We start from the raw sequence: 19,255 nt of genomic DNA, 5'->3' as shown, positions 1-19,255 counted from the left end.
GGGAAGGTTGGTCAACATTAAGAATCAGTTATTCAATTCACTCTCCAGAAATGAAAAGAAAAGACCATATCTGCAATATTGTATTATAGGAGAAAACCACAGATAGCCATCTGAACAAATGCAAAAGCACTTGGTAAAACTGAATGTCCGTCTATTCATTATGAAATCAGACAGCACACCCCGAACAAACAAGAAACAAGAAGGTGGCTCTGGCAGGTGGACTTGGGACTCAGTTTTTGGATTTAAACTATGATCTCCAGATTGCCAGCCCCCCTCATCAGATTTTGGATTGTAAATCTTCCACAGTGACATGGGACAGATGAGAGAGAGAGAGAGAGATCCCTTACAGCAAACATTAAATGTTGAGGGTCTTAATGCTTTTCTCTAAGATTGGGAACAGATACTAAACTTATTTAGTATTATATTGGGGCTCCTAAACAGTATAAGAAATCTAAAACATACAAGTTGGAAAATGGAAACAAGATTAATTTTACTTCTACATTCGATGACTGTGTGTATACAAAGTCCTAAAGAATTTGACTAGTATTGACTAGCATTTTCGTGTTCTGTTGACTCACACAAACGCTGGCAATACTTGTAACTTGGTAATCTCCAAAAGTATTTTATTACTTTCCACTGAAAGACATAGTAGGAGGTGCTGCCTGAAAGTCTGAGCGTTCGCCTACTCCACACAGGGCTCTCACTGTGTGTCCCCTTGGGCACTCAGAGATTCAGTACTTGATTCAAGTCTATACGTGTGCATTGAGAATGCTTGGCCACGGTTCAAATCATACTTCTACCAATAACTGGTTGCATTGTTTTGGAAAAGCACTTAATCTTTTGATCTTAGTGTCTACTTTGGAAACACAAAGATATTAGTAATAACTACACTCATGCTGCTGTGAGGATTAAGAGTATCACCGTTGTCGAGCACATAACAGGACTGGCATCTGACGACTGAGGAACGTCGGTTTGGGAACTGCTGGCATTGTGCAGACGGGAAGGGTATAGACTTAAATATGCACCTTTGTGAAATGTCAGTGGGAAAAGTTAACATAGGGCTGGAGCAATGGCTCAGCTAAAAGCACTGCTTTCTCTGCCAGATGTCTCTGGTTTGATTCACAGCACCCACATGTCAGCTCACAACCATCTGTAACCCTAGTGCTTGGGGGTCAGATGCCCTTTTCAGTCCTCCATTGGCGTCAGGTATGTGTGTGGTACATAAAGAAATATGTAGACAAAACACACATATACATAAAACAAAGAAATTAAAAACAATCAAAAGTGAACATTATTTTTTGCACTTTTGGACTTTATTGATTTTTGAAGAGCTCTACATTTTTCTCTGCTCCCCTCCCTGCCTCTCCCCTTCCCTTTAGACCTCTCCCATGGTCCCCATGCTCCCAATTCACTCAGGAGATCTTGTCTTTTTCTACTACCTATGTAGATTAGATCTATGTATGTCTCTCTTAGTGTCTTCATTGTTGTCCAAGTTCTCTGGGATTGTGATTTGTGGGCTGGTTTTCTTTGCTTTATGTTTAAAAACCACTTATGAGTGAGTACATGTGATAATTGTCTTTCTGTGTCTGGCTTACCCCACTCAAAATAATGTTTTCTAGCTCCATCCATTTGCCTGCAAAATTCAAGATGTCATTTTTTCTTCTGTGTAGTACTCCATTGTGTAAATGTGCCACATTTTCATTATTATTCTTGGTTGAAGGGCATTTAGGTTGTGTCCAGGTTCTGGCTATGATGAACAAAGCTGTTTTGAAAATAGTTGAGCACATGTCCTTGTGGCACGATGGAGCATCCTTTGGATATATACCCAAAAGTAGTATTAGTGTGTCTTGAGAAAGGTTATTTCCTAATTTTTTGAGAAATCGCCACACTGACATCCAAAGGGGCTGTACCAGCTTGCATTCCCACCAGCAATGCAGAAGTGTTCCCTTTTCCCCACAACCTCTCCAGCATAAGTTGTCATCAGTGTTTTTGATCTTGGCCATTCTTACAGGTGTAAGATGGAATCTCAGAGTTGTTTTGATTTGCATTTTTCTGATGACTAAAGATGTTGAACATTTCCTTAAGTGTCTTTCAGCCATTTTGGATTCCTCTGTTGAGAGTTCTCTGTTTAGGTCTGTACTCCAATTTTTTTTATTGGATTATGTGTTCTTTTGGTGACCAATTTCTTGAGTTCTTTGTATATTTTGGAGATTAGACCTCTTGGTGAAGATCTTTTCTCATTCTGTAGGCTGTTGTTTTGTCTTGTTGACAGTGTCCTTTGCTTCACAGAAGCTTTTAGTTTCAGGAGGTCACATTTATTAATTGTTTCTCTCAGTGTCTGTGCTGCTGGGGTTCTATTTAGGAAGTGGTCTCTTGTGCCAATGTGTTCAAGTGTACTTCCCACTTTCTCTTCTATGAGGTTCAGTGTGGCTGGCTTTATGTTGAGGTCTTTGATCCATTTGGACTTGAGTTTTGTGCATGGTGATAGATACGGGTCTATTTTCATTCTTCTACATGTTGATATCCAGTTATGCCAGCACCATTTGTTAAATATGCTTTTTTTTCCATTTGATATTTTTTGCTTCTTTGTCAAAATCGGGTGTTCAAAAGTGTGTTGATTAATATCCTGGTCTTCAATTTGGTTCCATTGGTCCTCCTGTTTGTTTTTATGCCAGTACCAGGCTGTTTTCACTACTGTAGCTCTGTAGTAGAGTTTAAAGTCAGAGATTGTGATGCCTCTAGAAGTTCTTTTATTGTATAGGATTGTTTTGGCTATCCTGGGTATTTTGCTTTTCCATATGAAGTTGAGTACTGATCTTTTGAGGTCTGTGAAGAATCTTGCTGGGTATTGCATTGAATCTGTAGATTGCTTTTGGTAAGATTGCCATTTTCTATGTTAATTCTATCTACCCAAGATCATGGGAGATCTTTCCACTTTCTGGTGTCTTCTTCAATTTCTTTCTTCAAAGATTTAAAGTTCTTGTCATACAAGTCTTCCACTTGTTTGGCTAGAGTTACTCCGAGATATTTTATGCTATTTGTGGCTATTGTGAAGGGTGTTGTTGCTCTGATTTATTTCTCAGCTCTTTTATCAACTGTATAAAGGAGGGCTACTGATTTTTTTTGAGTTAATCTTGTATCCTGCTACATTGCTAAAAGTGTTTATGAGTTGTAGAAGTTTCTTGGTAAAATTTTTGGGGTCATTTATGTAAACTATCATATCATCAGCAAATAGTGAGAGTTTGACTTCTTCTTTTCCAATTTGTATCCCCTTGATCTCATTTTTGTGTCTTATTGCTCTAGCTAGAACCTAGTACTATATGAATAGGTATGGAGAGAGAAGACAACCTTATCTTGTTCCTGATTTCAGTGGGATTGCTGTGAGTTTCTCTCCATTTTTGATGTTGGCTGTTGGCTTGCTGTATATTGTCTTTATTATGTTTAGGTATGTTCCTTGTATTCCTGCTATCTCCAGGACCTTTATTGTGAAGGGATGTTGTATTTTGTTGAAAGCTTTTCAGCATCTAATGAGATGATCACGTTTTGTTTTTCAGTTTGTTTATATGGTGAATTATATTGACAGATTTTCATATGTTATATATGAATATATATATATATATATATATATATATATATATATATATATATATATATGGGATTTTTCCAGCTTCTTTATGTAGGCACTTGGTGCTATGAACTGTCCTCTTAACACTGCTTTCATTGTATCCCATAAATTTGGGTATGTTGTATGGTCATTTTCATTGAATTTTAGGAAGTCTTTAATTTCCCCCTTTATTTCTTCCTTGACCCATTGATGATTCAGGTGAGCATTGTTTAATTTCTATGTGTTTGTGGGTTTTCTGGAATTAGTATTGCTGCTGACTTTTAGTTTTAAAGCATGGTGATCTGATAAGGTACATTGGGTTGTTCCTATTTTTCTGTATTTGTTGAGGTTTGTTTTGTTACTGAGTATGTGTTCAATTTTTGAGAAGGTTCCATGAGGTGCTGAGAAGAAGGTGTATTCTTTTCTGTTTGGATGGGATATTCTATAGATGTCTGTTTAGTCCCTTTGAGTAATAACACAGAGCCTGGCTGAGTAGAGAAGGCACAGAATTAGGATAGCTTAGCTTGGTCTAGGAGACATTGTGCTAAATTCTGCTGTGTGTGTGTGTATGTGTGTGTGTGTGTGTGTGTGTGTGTGTGTGTGTATTATCTCAAGTGGCTGCTTCCAGGTCTGCAGTCTCAGGGAAAAGAGGAGAATTAGGGGCCAGAGATGAAGCCATTGGTCTGTGGGATAGTCTTACTTTCCTAGCCTATGCAGCCAGTGGATAAGAGAAGCCCAAGCCCAAAATACTCACTCAGGCAGCTGGACAAATAGCTACTGAGCAACCAAAAGAGTTAAAGTTCTCGGCCTGCCTTGTTATACTTCCTCCCCCATGAAGGTGCGTGGTCGATCGGCAGTTATGATTCACCAGACAAGCTTTAATATATATAATTCAGTTTTAATAAAGGAAAGGAAAGGAAACTTACAAATCCAAGGTTCCAGCGAGGAGGGCAGGAAAACAAAGAGAGCGCGGGCCGCAGGCCCGCAAGATTTTATAAGTCAATATTAGCCTAAGGGGGACACGCCTAAGAGGGACACGCCTAAGAGGGACACGCCTTTAGACCAAGGGGGACACGCCTTTAGACCAAGGGGGACACGCCTTACAAAACAAGGTTTTGGGCTAGGCTTCCCCTTCATCTCCCCCTTTTGTCTAAATAAGACAGAACCAAACCAAATACAACTATATTCAATAGGAACAAATAATAAATATAAAATTACAAACAATATTAAGAAGAAACATATAACAAAAGTTTTACTAAGCATTCTATTTCAAGGAGTCTAAATAATGTAGAGGGTAACTACAATTATCTAATCTTCAACCCCATCAAAGATCTGAGAAGGGAAGTAATATTACTTAAGCAACCAGGAAGTACAAACAAGAAACTTCCAAAATGTGCAACAAATGACAGAGACAACTAACTACCTGGGCAGTCACCCAAAGTTTCGTTTTGCAATGTTGAGGCAACCAACTTTGGCTAAGGCCTAACACAACTGACATAACATTTTTCAAAGGCAAGGAACTTTTTGTAGAACTGTCCAACCCTGTCTTGGCAAGATAAGACAATCCTGTTTTTATCCATTTACGGATACTCTGAAACTCTGTCAGTGGTCGAGGTATGGGCTTTTTCTTTGCCTAAAGGCCACTTCTGCCAAGAAGAAGACAAGCTCCCAGTGGAGTGTCTTTGGTGCTCAACATTCTTTCGGGAGTAGAGTGGTGTTGCCAGGAGTGATTGTGTCTCATAAGTACCAAACTCTAGGTTAGATTAAAGGCCATGTCCTACAGCTCTTCAAAGAGGTCGAAGATTATACTATCTATACTAAATATAATTTCTATGTATCTAAAAAACCTGAAAAACAACTGTGCAATAAATGAGGACAATATCCCCAAATGTAAACAATGTCATTATACAAATAATATCAGAGGTAGAAATGTACATTGCAATATGATAAATATCTCAATATAACAATTGTTTTAAACAGAGGTAGAAGCATACTCTCATACAATAGAGGTAGAAGCATACTCGCATACAATGTTCAATATACAAGAATCAACACCAATGCAATTTTCTAATAACAATAATTCACAAATACCAATCATCCCATCAAACCAGGTAATTCCCCCCCCCCCCTTTTTTTTTTTCATAAACACCCCTGAGTCCATATAATACCTCCCCCATCCCCTCAACCCTATACCATCTACTAAATGATGTCCCTAAACCAGAGGGCAAACTCTGTTGGGAGAGGGGGCGTCGTCCTCTAAGATTGCTTCTAGCTGACATGGGGGCGACGTTCTTCTCAGGGGGTTCCATGAAAGCAAATGATGGTAAAATTCCCAGAATAACATTTTGTCGAGGAAATTGTAACTAGCCTCTGAGTGTTTTGAGGAGGTCCGGCCAGAGTGTTGTCAAAATTGTACACCATTTGAAACTGTCTTGTGTAGTTGGTACCAAAAAAAAAAAACCAAAAAAAGGTCTAATTTTAGCGCTATTAAAAACATGACGTCATAGTAACCAGGTGAAATTGATGTTGTGGGGCCCCATCTTCATCCTGGAAACTTCAAAGATTACTGAAGGAAAATTTGTTGTTTGTTACAGGAAAGGTAAACATTATCTACAAAGACATATACAGACATATATATTCGATGGAAGGTATAATAAAGACAGACAGATATGAGGAAAGGCAAAGAAAGTTTATCAAGTATCATCATCATCATCATCATCATCATCATCATTATTACTATTATTATTCTGTCCCATTTCATGGCTCCTGACCTGAGACAGAAACTCTGAGATATCTCTTATAAACAGGCTTGGAATTGAAGAAGGACTGAGCCATAGTCCAACTCCAAAACCAGCTCTATATACATATAAATAAAGGCACAGTATATATGTAAAAAAATGTTTTATACTTACTAAACATATTCGGGTTCTGTGTTGATCCATATTAGGTTGTAACTAGTGTCCATGCATCAGTATTTAAATATCCAGGGTCCCTTAAGTTCTTTGAAGATGAGTGGTTTCCTGTGGAGATAAGAAAAGAACCCTGCCCCCAACCTATATGCTTTTCTTACCATCAGTATGATCATCATCCTTGTGAATGAATTATTTTTCTTTTCCAAGGGGCTTCTTCTCTTCAAACCGAACCTTTATTAATTTTGACGGTATCCACAATTTTTCCTCTCCTGTGGAGACAAGAGCAAAACCCCTTCCCCAACGCAGCACATCTCCTGGTTTCCATTGCGAGGTCAGCACATCCTTGAAATAAACTGGTTGATTTAATTCAGCAGACTTTTCCATTATCCAGTGTCTTTCTGCAGCCGTTGTCCCCTTCTCATTAGCGTTGAGAAAATTCAAGGTTAATAAAGCACTATGTAACCTATTTCTAGGGGTATTTTCCACCCCTTTCTGTTTGTTTAACATATCCTTTATAGTTCTATTTGATCTTTCTATGACTGCTTGACCTGTAGGATTGTATGGTATACCTGTAACATGCTTAATATTGTAATAAGCAAAAAACTGTTTCATTTTCCTAGAGACATAAGCTGGACCATTATCTGTCTTTATTTGTGTAGGTATACCCATGATGGCCATAACTTCTAATAAATGAGTGATTACTGAATCAGCTTTTTCTGAGCTTAAAGCAGTTGCCCATTGAAAACCTGAATAAGTGTCAATGGTGTGGTGTACATATTTTAATTTGCCAAATTCTGCAAAGTGAAACACATCCATCTGCCAGATTTCATTCCTTTGAGTGCCCTTTGGATTAGCCCCTGCAGGCAGTGGTGTTTGGTTATAAAAAGAGCAAGTAGGGCATTTCTTTACAATTTCCTTAGCTTGTTGCCATGTAATAGAAAACTCTTTCTTCAAGCCTTTGCTATTGACATGATGTTTTTTATGAAATTCAGAGGCCTGCAGCACACTACCAATCAACAATTGATCAATTTCTGCATTACCTTTTGCTAGAGGACCTGGCAGACCCGTATGGGATCGGATGTGTGTTATATACATAGGGCAAAGCCTGTTCCTGATCATGTCTTGTACCTGGATAAACAATGAGGTTAGTTCTGTATCATCAGGTATAAATTCAGCAGTTTCAATATGTAAGATTACTCTTTCTGCATATTGTGAATCAGTAACTATATTAAGCGGTTCTTTAAAATCCCTTACCACCATAAAAATGGCATATAATTCTGCCTTCTGGACAGAATCATAAGGGCTTTGTTCCACCTTACTCAAATCTTCTGATTTGTAACCTGCTTTCCCTGATTTATTAGCATCAGTATAAAATGTACGTGCTCCAGTTATCGGAGCATCACGGATGATTCGAGGGAGAATCCAAGAAGTTCTCTTTATAAAGTTAAGCCTCTTGCTTTTCGGATAGTTGTTATTGATTTCTCCCAAAAAATTAGCGCAAGCTCTTTGCCATGGTTCGTTATCTTCCCACAACTTTTTTAGTTCATCAGCAGTGAAAGGAACTATAATTTCTGCTGGGTCTATGCCTGCTAGTTGACGAAGTCTCAATTTGCCTTTTATAATTAATTCAGAGACTTTTTCCACATAAGTTTTTATTTTCTTACTTGGTTTATGTGGTAAAAAGATCCACTCTAGGATAATATCATCTCTCTGCATTAAAATTCCTGTAGGAGAAATTTTGGAAGGCAATATGACTAGAATACAACTGAGCTCTGGATTCACCCTGTCCACATGTGTCTCTTGTAATTTCTCTTCAATCATTCTCAGCTCCTTTTCTGCTTCAGCTGTTAATTCTCTGGGACTGTTTAAGTCTTTTTCACCATCCAAGGTTTTATTTAAATGAATTATCATATCAGGTGTTATGCCAACAGCTGGTCGTAAGCTGGAAATGTCTCCTAACAACCTTTGAAAGTCATTGAGAGTCCGTAACCGATCTCTCCTAATTTGTGCTTTTTGTGTCTTAATTTTTTGTAAACCTATTTTATAACCTAGATAATTAACAGAATCTCCTCTCTGAATTTTTTCAGGAGCAATCTGCAATCCCCATTTAGGTAAAAGTATTTTTACTTCTTCAAACAGTCTTTCTAAAGTAGCCATGTTTGAATCAGATAACAGAATATCATCCATGTAATGATAAATTATAGACTTGGGAAATTGCTTGCGTATTATTTGCAATGGTTGATTTACAAAATATTGGCACAGGGTGGGAGAGTTCAACATGCCCTGTGGGAGGACGGTCCACTGGTATCTCCTTGTAGGTTGAGAGTTATTATAAGTAGGCACTGTGAAGGCAAACTTTTCTCTGTCTTTTTCTTGTAAAGGTATAGTGAAGAAACAATCCTTTAAATCAATTACTATGAGAGGCCATCCTTTTGGTAATAAAGATGGCAGAGGAATTCCAGATTGCAGAGAGCCCATAGGTTGAATAACCTTATTGATAGCCCTGAGATCTGTCACCATTCTCCACTTACCAGATTTTTTCTTAACAACAAATACAGGAGAATTCCAAGGGCTGGTAGATTCTTCTATATGTCGAGCATCTAATTGCTCTTGTACCAGCTGTTCTAAAGCCTGCAACTTTTCCTCAGCTAATGGCCATTGCTTTGTCCATATTGGTTTCTCAGTCAACCATTTTAGAGGCAGTGCTGTTCGTATCTCTGAAGGGCCATCAATTGCTTTGCATTCTTGTACAGCCCGAACAGCCGGTTTCCGCCTTCTGTAATATCTTTTAATATTTCCCTCGGTGATATAGGCTCTAGAAGCAGCAGGAATGTTAATTTGGGTATTCCATTGCTGCAACAGGTCACGGCCCCATAAATTCACTGCAATATTGGCTACATATGGCCTTAATTTTCCTATTTGTCCTTCTGGCCCTATGCATTCAACCCATCTCGTGCTCTGCTTTACTTGAGATAGGGTTCCAATTCCCAGGAACTGAACATTTACATCCTGAAGAGGCCAATACGGATGCCAAGATTCTGGAGTAATGATACTTACATCCGCACCTGTGTCCAGTAGGCCAGTAATAAAAACGCCATTTACACACACTCTTAACTTTGGTCTTTGTTCATTTATAAAAGTCTGCCAAAATACACGTAACTCATCTTTCAGGCCATTTTTGCTTTTAACAGCAGGCATGGGGCTTTCTAATTTTCTTGACGAGGCATGTTCTCGGCAGTAACCGGAAATGACTGGACCACATTCGCCATGGGGGCCTGCGAGAGGCCCCCCATTGAGTTTCCCAGTGGCAACAGGTTGCCTTGTCTATCTCTTGTTGACCTGCACTCATTTGTCCAGTGTCTGCCTTTTCCACATCTCCTACATATACCTGAAGGCTGAGTCCTCCTACGTCTGTTATTTCTAGAAGAGGCATTATTATTGTTATTATTATTATTATTGTTGTTATTATTATTATTATTATTTCTGAAAATCTGTTGTCTGCAATTCCTTTTAATATGTCCCATCTTGCCACAATTAAAACATTTGGTAACTTGATGTCTCCTTTTTGCATTAGAAATTGCTTCTTCGACCCATGCTTCAGTGCCATAGTCAAATGATTCAACATTCATTGTATGTAAGACCCATTCGTCCAAGGGCGCTGATCTCATCTTTAAAGGCCCCAGGATCCTTTTACACTCCACATTGGCATTCTCATAAGCCAAAGATTCAATTATTATACGTCTTGCTTCTGGGTCAGATATCCCTATCTGTACAGCTTTAGTTAGCCTTTGTAAAAAATCACTAAAGGGTTCTCTCTGACCCTGTTTAACTCTGATATATGATTCCAGTCTCTGTCCTGGGTCTTGAACTCTGTCCCAAGCCTTTAAGGCTGCTGTAGTACATATGGATAAGGTGTGTTCATCATAATTCGCTTGTTCCAGAGGATCGGAGAAAAGTCCTTCACCTAGAATTTGATCTAGGGAGATCTCAATTCCCTTTGCTCTTTCCTGCTGTTCTAAAAGTTTAGCCTCTTGTCTGAACATGCATTTCCAATTTAATTGTGACCCACTCTCTAGAACAGCTGATACTAATTGTACCCAATCATGGGGCGTTGCCTTATTGCTTATAGACCAAGTTTTGAGCATCTCTCTAACAAAGGACGAATGTAGCCCAAAGTTCATAATGGCTTGTTTAATTTCTTTGAGATCATTCATACGGACGGGTTCCCATGTATATTCCTTGATGACTTTAGGGTTTTTGGAACCAGTCACCTTTTCTGACGTTACTATTGGAAAGGCAGGTAGAACTTTATGGAAATTATCCCGGAGAGTTTTACTCATTGACGGAGTTAAATTTCGCCTTTGTACCGTTTGCTCCTGTTCTATAATTTCCTCAATCTTTTCTAATCTGCTTACTATTGCCTTCTGTAAGGCCTGGATCTCCTGTCCAGAATTATGCTCCAAGGCCTTCATGGAGGATTCCAAAACATGAAGTTTGTCCAGTAGAGTTAGTATCTCATCCTTGGATAGAATTTTCATGGCATGAATTGTGCCTTCTTGTATTGACAATCTGTCAGCCAATCTGTCATATCCTTTAGACAAAGTCCGATTTTCACATTCAGCAGTTTTAATTCTCTCTGATAATGTTTCCGACAGGGACTGAAGTTTACGATCCAAATCAGCTGTTCTCTCCTCCGCAGCAATGAGTCTCTCCTTAATATCAGACTGTAGTTTTTCTAAATTTTGCTCATTTGACCGAGTCATATCAGACAAAGCCCTATTCCCTTCCTTGAGACCTTCAAACTCTTTCTTGGTGTCAGTCTGAATTGTTTTTGCAAATACCTCGACCGACTTAAAGTTGTCACTCAAAACAGTTGTGCCCTTTCTTAAGCATTCAACCTCTGTCCTAAGAATCCTGGTTTCATTCTGTAAGGACTTTATCATTTTTCTATTTTCAAACCATGTAAGGGAGAAACCAAATACGAGAAAAATTGCAAGCCCTATAAACATCCAAGTTATGGGAATATCATATGTATCCTGTAATATTTCTACCATAGTATAATTAAATAGATTGCAGAAGCTTTCAACGGTGATATGGTCAGACATTTTTTTTTTTTTAATCAAAAGAAATTTTACCTGAAATGACCGTTCCCTGCCAGTAGGTCGCTAGGGCAATAACCGCTCGGCCAAACCGAGTCTGCAGTACCAGCGGAGCTCGAATGTTGGGACTCCGGCAGTAACCACTAGTCTCCCTCCGGCAGGTCAGGGCCCAGGCCGAACTCAGCCGGGACTGGTGCTGCCTGAGGGGTTAGCGAGCTCGGACTGAGTCACCCGCGTACACACACGTCCTTTGCTCCGTACAAGCGGGGCTGGGACAGGCTAGTCTGGGAAACTGCTCTGAAGCAATCAAGAGCCCAAGGCCGAATCCTTGCCACGCAGTGTGGGAACTGGAGCTGAAGGCTCCCAAATGCCCCACGTTGGGCGCCAAATGAAGGTGCGTGGTCGATCGGCAGTTATGATTCACCAGACAAGCTTTAATATATATAATTCAGTTTTAATAAAGGAAAGGAAAGGAAACTTACAAATCCAAGGTTCCAGCGAGGAGGGCAGGAAAACAAAGAGAGCGCGGGCCGCAGGCCCGCAAGATTTTATAAGTCAATATTAGCCTAAGGGGGACACGCCTAAGAGGGACACGCCTAAGAGGGACACGCCTTTAGACCAAGGGGGACACGCCTTTAGACCAAGGGGGACACGCCTTACAAAACAAGGTTTTGGGCTAGGCTTCCCCTTCACCCCCACACCCGCTCTGTATGTATGTGTGTCTCTGTGTGTGTGCTCTTGAATACACAAAGGTCTTTGGACCACATCAGGCATTATTTCTTAGATTCTTTCTACTTTTGTGGAAGGGAGGGCTTTCATTCACCTGGAACTTTGACAAGTAGTCTAGGCTGCCACGATTTACCCGTCTCTACCTCCCATCCCACCACAGCTGATCACCACACGTGGATCTTTACCTGAATTCTGGGCAAACTCAGGAAAGCCCTGTGTTGACTGAGCCACCTTTTCTGCCCCCTTGGCTGTCTTCTAAAGGGCAGCTTCACCTTCCCACACTGAACTCTGAAGCTTTATGAGGCGAGGCTGCTTGTATTTTATAGACTCATACCTGCTTATTGTATAATATTAGTTTATTTCTTTTAAAGCTTTTATTGTTTTTACTTTGATAACTTTTAGGTTTGTTTACTTTACATGGGTGAGTGTTTTTCCTGCATGTACATACGTGTATAATGTGCAGGTCTTGTGCCCATGGAGTCTGAAGAGGGTGTTAGATCCCTGGGAGCTGGAGATGCAGGTGGTTGTGAGCTAGGGATTGACCTGGATCCTCTCAAGGGTAGCAAGTGTTCTTAACCTCTGAGTTTTTTCTTCAGCTGCTTATTTATTTATTTATGTGTGTGTGTGTTTATGTATGTGTGGGTGTGTGGAAGTCAGAGGTCAATTTTTAAAATCCATTCTCTCATACCAGGTGGGCCCTGGGAATTGAACTCAGATCCTCAGGCTTCGAGCCAAGTGTCTTAACCTACTGAGCCATCTCTCTGGCTTTTTATATTTTAAAATTATTTTTATTTATTCTTTGATAATTTCATATAGATCTAGAATGCATTTTGATAATATTCACCTCCTATTTTCTCTTATCACATTTCCTCTAGAACCCTTGTTCCAAATGTCTTCCTGCTACCATCTATTTCTTTATTATCTCTTACAGCCCACTGAAATTAATTAGAGTTGCTTGAATGTGCATGAATGTGGAGTCACAGTCAACTTGTCAGTCACCACACCCTAAAATAAGAGCCCCCTTCCTCCAGCAGTGAAATAGCTATTTAGCCTAGGTATAGGGCCTTATGCTCTCTTCCTCCTCCCTGACAGCCACAGTGTCCTGCAGATCTGGCATAGATGACCACAGCGTCATGATTACAGTGGTCATGTCATATCCAGAACACAGTACTCCTTCATATCCCACGGCTTTTACATTCTCCACCCCCTCTTCTTCAGTATTCCCTGTATTATGGTGGTGGGGGGGAGAGGAAGAAGGAAGAGGTGGGAGGGAGGGAGGAAAGAAGGGATGGAGGGACAGAGAGAGAGGAAAGAGAAAGAGAGGGAGAGTCCCACTTAGGGCTGAGCATTCAACAGTCTTCTTAATATGCTTAGTATTCTTAGTATGCTGACCAGCTGGGGTCTCTGCACTTATCTCTGCCCACTGTAAAAAGGAGCATCTCTGACCGACGCTGAGAGCAGCACTACTCTTGGGTATAAAAATCAACCTTTGAGAGACAGCTTGACATGTTCCCTTACCAAAGCAGCAGCAGTAGGTTTCCCTCACTTAGGGCCTACGAGCTTCCCATCTATGGCCTTTTAACTAGGGTTACAGTTCTAATGAGTTCTTTCTTTATGGTGAGTGGGCCTCCAATCTAAGCAGTAAGGGGGTGGTTACCTTCCTAACAGTTGAAGGGTCCACCTCTGGGTAAGAATGCTAATGACTCCCCTGCCCCAGCATGCAGTCAGCATCTTTCCTGTTTGTTATTCTAAGTGTGGCAGGGAGGGGAGGGATGTGAAGAAAGTGCAATGTGCAGAGATCTGTTGTTCCCTGACCCAGGCTCTGGACTGCAGAGAGCTGAGGCAGGAGGTAAAGCCCATGAGGATATCCAAGTGGGATAGTCTTAGAGAATTAGCCAGTTTAGTGGTTTACTTACAGACCCATGGGTGACTCAAAGGTAGCTGTATTGCAGAAAAGTCCACCCCTACACGAGTGATGATTTTTTTTTTTATGATTAAAGGGTTCTTTATTTAGGGGTAGACTCACAGATAGACAGTCCTCTGCACAAGTGGGAAATAGCAACTGAATTTTTTTTCTCATGGTTTATTTTTTTTTATATTTAAAAATTTCCATCTCCTTCCCTCCTCCTCCCCCCTCCCTCCGCTCCTCCTCCCCCTTCCCTCCCCTCCTTTTCCCCCTTCCCTCCCCTTCCCTCCACCCATACCTCCCCTCCCTCCCTCTCAAGGCCAAGGAGCCATCAGGGTTCCCCACTCTATGCTAAGTCCAAGGTCCTCCCAACTCCCCCCAGGTCCAGGAAGATGATCGACCAAGCTGAGAAGGCTCCCACAGAGCCCGTCCATGCAGAAGAATCAGAGCCCAGCGCCATTGTCCTTTGCTTCTCAGTCAGCCCCCGCTGTTGGCCACATTCAGAGAGACGGGTCTGGTCGCATGATCCATCAGTCCCATTCCAACTGGAGTTGGTGATCTCCCATTAGTTCTGTCCCACCGTCTCCATGAGTGAACGCACCCCTCACGTTCCTGACTTTCTCCCCCATGTTCTCGCTCCTTCTGCTCCTCATCAGGACCTTGGGAGCTCAGTCCAGTGCTCCAATGTGGGGCTCAGTCACCTTCCCCATCTGTCACCAGCTGGAGGTTCCCTCACGGTCCTGACTTCCCCTCTCATGCTCTCTCTCCTTCTGCTCCTCACCAGGACCCCGGGAGCTCAGTCCGGTGCTCCAATGTGGGGCTCTGTCATTTTCTTCATCTATTGTCAGGTGGAGGTTCTATGGTGATATGCAAGAAATTCATCAGTATGGCTATAGGAACTGGCCTTCCCAGGCTCCCTCTCCCCAGCTGCCCAAGGAACTAACTGGGGGCGTCTCCCTGGAAACCCGGGAACCCCTCTAGGGTCAAGTCTCCCGACAACCCTCAGGTAGCTCCTTAAATTAAGATATATGCTTCCCTGCTCCCACATCCACCCTTCCTATATCCCAAGCACCCCATTCCTCCGAGCTCCCCCCATTCTCCCCTTCACACTTTTCTCTCCCCATCTTCCCTTGGCCCAGTCTCGCCCAACCCTCAAGTTCCCAATTTTGCCTGGCGATCGTGTCTACTTCCACGAGTGATGATTTGTGACAGTTATATCTCTGGGACACTTGGCACAACATCTAGGTAGCTTGGTTGCTCAGTCTCTTTTCTCCATTGATTTAACTGTTTCTATAACCCTGGGAAGGGACCCTTTGAGTCCTGTAAGCTTCAGGATCTTCCCAAGACCTGTGAGTTTTACTTATTTCTTGGGACTTCTAAGTTTCATTTATTTCCTGAATCTTTTTTTCTTGTCTTTATTTCTTTATTTTGAGACAATGTAGCCCTGACTGACCTGGGACTCGAAGAGATCCCTTTGCTTCTGCCTCCCAAGTGCTGAGACCAAAAGGTATATGCTACTATGCTTGATTAGTTCTTGAATCTTAACAAGCCTCCCTCTAGGAGAGAATGTTTTAGTTCAGGGGAAAATAGCTACAGAATGCTCCACTTCTTTTTCTGTCCATCGTCCTCTTCCACAATGTTCTCTGACCTTTGGAGAGGGTGATGTAGATTGATTATTTTCTGCCCTCTATGGTTGATTATGGGGCCATTATGCTACCGCAACAACCAAGCATTCTTTCTTAAGAGCTTGATCAGTGTAAGTCTCTGTAGTGCAACCACCTACTGCAAAACCAAGTTTCCTTCCACAATCAATTCAGGCTGATAGCGGCATTGATCTCTGGGTGTAACACTGATGTTTGGAAAGTAACCTGTCAGTTGTGGTGCATGCACTGAACAGTAATGGTGGCCTTCTCCTAGGTACTATGATCTCCCGCTACTGTCTTTTGTCCTGACTTCTGGAATTAGATGTGAGTTCCCTCTTGTGGGAAGGCCTTAAGTCCAAACAGAAAGCAGTGGGTTGCACCCACGACAGTCAACAGCCGTGTTACTATTTCATCTGTGGGCACTCGGGGTTCAAAGCTGAGCAGGACTGTTGGTGACAATTTCCCCTAGAGTCTGCGCTGATGCCTTGCAGCACTGTGAAAGTCAGAAGGAAGGGACCTTCCAGTTCAGCCTCAGCTTGAATTCAACACGCCTTGAAGCCAAGCATGAGGCATCTCCAGTGATAGGAATTTACTCTCTTTACTTGATCACAAAGGAATAAGGGTTCCAGACTTTGAGGTGTGAAGGCAAGGACTTGGGGTGATAAAATACAGAAGACAAAAACTGGAACCAGGAGATCATGTATAAACTTATAGCTTATGCCAGGCAAGTTTACTAGGAAGTACAGCACCTGATAGACTATTTGAAAGGGAATATATACTGAGGTCAACAGAAAGCTAAATCAAGCAACGTTGGTGAGGGACACACAGGACACCTCAGACATAGTTGCCTTAGAATTGATTACCACGGCCCTTGGCTGGTGAGGAAGGGAGCTGGGTTCCCAGGAACCAAAACCTTAACTCCTTCAAGGCTCTACCAGCTCCAGACTGGATCTTATCAATTCTGCCCCTGGGCAAGTACACAGAACTAGCATTTCCTTTTGTCTTAGTTAGGGTTACTATTGCTGTGATAAAAAAGCACAGCCAAAAGCAACTGGGGGGGGGGGGAAGGGCTTATTTTGCCTGCACTTCAGGATCATATCTTTGTTCATCATCAAAGGAGCTCAGGACAGGAACTCCAGCAGGAACTCTAACCTGGAGGCAGGAGCTGATGCAGAGACCATGGAAGGGTGCTGTAGCACAAATTGGTCTTAATAATAACAACTCAGAGTCAGCTATGAGAGGGAGAAAACTAAAGCATCAGAGAAGCAGAGCGGCCAGCCACAAGAGTTCTCACCTCTACCAACGCTCAGAGCAAAGGGGTGGTCCTGTCTCTACAAATCCAGCCACAAGAGTTCTCACCTCTACCAACGCTCAGAGCAAAGGGGTGGTCCTGTCTCTACAAATCCAGCCACAAGAGTTCTCACCTCTACCAACGCTCAGAGCAAAGGGGTGGTCTTGTCTCTACAAATCTAGCCTGAAATATTCACCCATTGTGGGGAAGAGTGAGGATTGAGGAAGAAATAGGCACAGACAAGTGATAGAATCGGGAGGGCATCCAGTAACTACTGAGATTCGCCTTGCGTTTATTGCTCATAGCCTTTATGGACCCCAAGCCAAACAGAAGAGGGAAGGCAAAAGACTTCTTTACCATGATACAAGGCACAAACAAAGTAATTATCTTCTTAATACCCACAACATCAGGTAACCACAGGCTAGGTTAGCAGTCACACCTTGGGCCAAACCTGTATATAACCTTGAAGGAGCAAGAACAGATCTGAACTCTCTGACCTTAGTCAAGGTGGAACGGATACACCTCTGTGGGCTCCCACACAGACTGCATCCTCAGACTGCTCTGAGCTCCTATCTCCTCCCACCTTATATTCCTCTCTTGGCCCAGCCATGTTTCTTCCTGCCTCTACCTTCCTAGTGCTGGGATTAAAGGTGTGTGATTCCCAAGTACTGGGATTAAAGGTGTGAGCCATCACTGCCTGGCTCTGTTTCTCTTTTAGACTGGATCAGTTTCATGTAGCCCAAGGTGGCCTTGAACTAACAGAGATCCGTCTGCTTCTGTCTCCCCAGAGCTGGAACTAAGTGTGTGCCATCACTGTCTGACCTCTTTTGGCTAGCTAGTATAGCTAGCTCTGCACTCTGATCTTCAGGCAAGCTTTATTTGTTAGATCACAGAGAAAATATCACCCCAGGGTGCTACTTACTGACTTGCTCCTCGTGGCTTGTTCAGCCTGCTTTCTTACAGAATTCAGGACCACCAGCCGAGGGTGGCACCATCCACAATGGGTAGGGCCTTCCTGAGTCAATCACTAATTAAAAATGCCATACAGGCTTGTCTGCAGCTGAATATTATGGAGGCATTATCTTTCTTTCTTTCTTTTTAAATTTATTTACTTTTATTTTTAAATTTGGTGCATTTGGTGCACGCATGTCTGTGTGAGGGTATCAGATCTTAGACTTACAGACAGTTGTTAGCCTCCATGTGGGTGCTGGGAATTGAAACCAGGTCCCCTGGAAGAGTAGTCGGTGCTCTTAACTGCTGAGCCATGGCTCTAGCTCTGTGGGGGGCATTTTCTTAATTGAGGTTCCCTCCCTCTTCTTTGATGACTTTGGCTTGTGTCAAATTGACATAAAACTATGCAGCACACCTTTATCCTTTCATCCGAGCCCCCAAGAAAGTCTTCGATCAGTTTGGATCCCAACGCTATCTAATTTTAGCTAGCAGCTATCAGCATGTTCGGTAGACACAACTGCCATCTCTCCCTGGCCCCCCAGAACCTACAGACATTTTCCTTGAACCATCCAAACTCACCTTTGGGTGCTGTTGCTTCTGCAGGGCTGCCATGGAGGCCTAACTCATATGTTTCCTCTCCAGGGATGAAGGAAGGACACGGCAGAAGCAATGTTCCGGGACCACACAGTCGGCAAAGTCCAGTTTGAAGTAAGGTACAGCACGACTATGCCATTCTACAAATCCATGAGACTTGGGCCTCAGCTCCCTGTGGTTGGGTCTGCGTCCTGTTCTCTTTAGAAGGCTGCCCATCTGCTTTATCTCTACTCCACTACATTGATCTAACAAACTGCACGGGAAAGCCATTGTTTCTGGCAATTTTTAAATACTAACACTAGTTGGATCTGAGTATTGGACCCCATTCCTGGGCAGATATGAGTGGTTGAAGAGGGGTCAATAAGCCAGGGAGGGTTTTCAGGGCTTGCCATAGGAGCCAGTCAGGGCTTTCAGGGTGGGCTTGGCTGCAGTGTTCAGCATCTGAACCAGGACACTGTTGTCTTCACCCTCATGCATTCTGCCTCTCTAGTGAGAGAGCTTGGGGAGGACGAGAACATTATGATCA

This window comes from Arvicola amphibius, chromosome 9 (assembly GCF_903992535.2).
Source record: "Arvicola amphibius chromosome 9, mArvAmp1.2, whole genome shotgun sequence".
Lineage (NCBI taxonomy): Eukaryota > Metazoa > Chordata > Mammalia > Rodentia > Cricetidae > Arvicola > Arvicola amphibius.
Note: the sequence above shows the minus strand (reverse complement) of the source record.